This window comes from Furipterus horrens, unplaced genomic scaffold, assembly GCF_987537825.1.
Source record: "Furipterus horrens unplaced genomic scaffold, mFurHor1.1.pri manual_scaffold_17, whole genome shotgun sequence".
NCBI lineage: Eukaryota > Metazoa > Chordata > Mammalia > Chiroptera > Furipteridae > Furipterus > Furipterus horrens.
The window spans coordinates 68,419,377-68,422,549 of record NW_028327187.1 but is presented as its reverse complement, the minus strand read 5'-3'; the positions used below and the strand labels follow the sequence as shown (position 1 = coordinate 68,422,549).

Sequence of the window (3,173 nt, the reverse complement as noted above, 5' to 3'; positions counted from 1 at the left end):
TGTCAAATATTAATGACTACAGAGACAAGGGTTTCTTTTTGGGCTCTCTATTCTGTTCCATTTCTCTATATGTCTGTTCTTATGCCAGTACCAGACTGATTTGATTACAGTGGCCTTGTAGTATAGTTTGATATCAGATATTGTGATATCTCCTACTGTGTTCTTCTTTCTCTAGATTTCTGAGGCTCTCTGGGGTATTTTCGGTTCAATATAAATTTTTGAAGTATTTTTTTTAGATCTGTGAAATATGTCATTGGTATTTTAATGGAATTGTGTTGAATCTATAAATTCCTTTGTGTCGTATGGACAATTTAATGATGTTAATTCCTCCAATCCATGAACATGGTATATACTTCCATTTATTTGTACCTTCCTTAATTTCTTTCTTCAGTGTTCTGTAGTTTTCCCAGTACAGGTCTTTTACCTCGGTGGTTAAGTTTATTCCTAGGTACTTTATTTTTCTTTCTTTTTTTCTTTTTTTTTTTGTTTTTTTGTTTTTTGTTTTTGTTGGAATGCTGTCTAAGTCCATATAACGGCCAGTCTCACAGAGCAGAGAGCACCGGAATAGGTTAGCCTCGGTTGCTGTAGCAAGCGCAAATTGTGGCAGGCAGATTCGATCACCTGCCACAGAGTGTTGCTTGCAGATTTTTCTTGTTGTGATTACAGATGTAACTTTTTCCCCAGTTTCTATCTCTGATATTTTATTGTTGGTATACTGAAATGCCTTCAATTTCTGAATATTGACTTTTTACCCAGCTATTTAGCCAAATTTACTTATTTAGACTATTAATTTTTTAGTGGAGTCTGTAGGTTTTTCTCTGTATGCTATCATGTCATCTGCAAAAAATGACAGTTTTACTTTCTCTTTTCCAATTTGGATGCCTTTTATTTCTTTTTCTTGTCTGATTACTGTGCCTAGAACTTCCAAAACTATGTTGAGTAGTATATATATTGGACATCCTTGTTTTGTTCCTGATATTATGTAGAATGTTTTCAGTTTATGTGCATTGAGTATGATTTTGGTGACAGATTTAGTTTATATGGCCTTTATTATGTTGAGATATGCTCTCTCTATTCCCATTTTGCTGAGTGTTTTCATCATAAATGAGTGTTGTACTTCATCGAATGCTTTTTCAGCATCTATTGATATGAACATGTGATTTTTGTCTTTCATTTTGTTTATGTGGTATATTACAATTATTGATTTGCAAATATACAACCATCTTTGCACCCATGGGATGAATCACTCTTGATCATGGTATGTGTATGATCTTTTTAATGTGTTGCTGGATCTGGTTTACCAATATATTGTTGAGGATTTTAGCATCTATGTTCATCAGCAATATTGACCTGTAGTCTTATTTCTTTGTTCTGTTCAGACTTGTTTTTAGAATTAAGATAATATTGGCTTCACAGAACGAGTTTGAGATTTTTTGGAATAGTTTGAAAACAATAAGAGTTAGTTCTTCCCAAAAAATTTTGTACAATTTGCTTGTGAAACCATCCAGTTCAGGGCTTTTGTGTGCCAGGAGGTTTCTGATTACTGTTTCGATTTCGTAGTTGTTATCAGTATATTCATGCTTACTGCTTCTTCTTGTGTCAGTTTTGGAAGATTATGTTTACATAAATCTTTTCATATTCCCAAGGTTGTTAAGTTTCTTGTCATACAGTTGTTCACAGTAATTTTTTACAATGTGTTTCTGTGGTAATGGTTGGGAATTCTCCTTTTCATTTCTGATATTATTTATTTGGGTCCTCTCATTTTTTTTCCTGATGAGCCTCCTTAAAGTTTTGTTGATTTTGTTTATCTTTTCAAAGACCTAGCTCCTGGTTTGACTGATCTTTGATATTTTTTGGTTGTCTCTATGTCATGTAATTATGTTCTGATCTTGATTATTTCTTTCCTTCTACTCTCTCTGGGCTTTGTTTGTTGTTGTTTCTCTAGTTCTCCTAGCTGTACCATTAGGTTGTTTATCTGAGATTTTTTCTATCTTCCTTAGTAGGCTAATATTATTATGAACTTCCTTCTTAAGACTGCTTTCTCTGTTTCTCATTGTTTCCAGAAACTTTTCGATATCTTCCTGGATGTCATCGATAACCCATTCATTATTTAATAGCATTTTATTCAGTCTACATGGGTCTGAATGTTTTTGAATTTTTTCCTTGAGGTTGATTTCAAGTTTAAAGCCCTTGTTGTCTGAGAAGACACTTGATGTAATTTCAATTTTTTTGAATTTGTTGAGGCTAGTTTTGTGTCTTATCATGTGGTCTATCTTTGAAAATGTTCAATGTATAATTGAAAAGAATGTATATTTTGCTTCTCTGGAGTGAATGGTTCTATATATATTAATTAAGTGCATTTGATCTAGAGTGTTGTTCAATCCCTCAATATCCCTAGTGTTTCTTTGCTTCGAAGATCTCTCCATTGTTGACAATGAGGTGTTAAAGTCCCCTACTGTGAGTGTGTTGCTGTCTATATCCTTCTTTAAGTCCTCCAATAATTTCCTATATATTTGGATGCTCCTATGTTATGTTCATATATTTTTATTAGGGTTATATCTTCTTGATAGATTGTTCCCTTAAGTATTATGAAGTGTCTTTTGTATTTTTTTATGGCCTTTGCTGTGAAATCTATTTTGTCTGATACAAGTTTTGCTACTCCCATTTTTTCTAATGTCCATTTGTTTAAAATTCTTTTTTCGATCCCTTTCTTTCAGTCTGAGGTGGGTCTCTCGTATACTGCATACACATGGTTCTATTTTCTTTCTTTTTTTTAAATTAATTTATTTTTTTTATTTTTTGGTTATTCAATTACAGTTTTCCCATTTTTTTCCTTTTGCTCCCCCCTCCCAGCCCATCCCTTCTCCGACAATTATATCCCACCCCGTTGTCCATGTCCATGAGTCATTCATATACATTCCTTGAATAGACCTTTCCCTTACTTATCCTCCTTCTCTCCCTCTCCCCTCCCCCCTACTGATTACTATTCTAGTCTTTGCCTATTTAGTTCGTTTGTTTGTGTTGCTCTTTAGTTTTCTGTATTGGGTGATATCATATGGTATTTTGCTTTCTTTCCCTGGCTTATTTCACTAAGCATAATTCTCTCTAGTTTCATCCATGTTGTTGCAAATGGCAGGAGTTCCTTCATTCTTTCTGCTACATAGTATTCCATT

General features: G+C 33.5%; 1 non-coding gene across 1 annotated transcript; it reads right to left on the bottom strand.

The window, feature by feature from the left end:
• Positions 1–514: 514 nt before the first annotated feature.
• LOC149991159 (small nucleolar RNA SNORA28) lies at positions 515–640 on the bottom strand. Its single transcript, XR_016508802.1, has one exon. It is a non-coding gene; the product is annotated as a small nucleolar RNA SNORA28 (small nucleolar RNA).
• Positions 641–3,173: the final 2,533 nt, after the last annotated feature.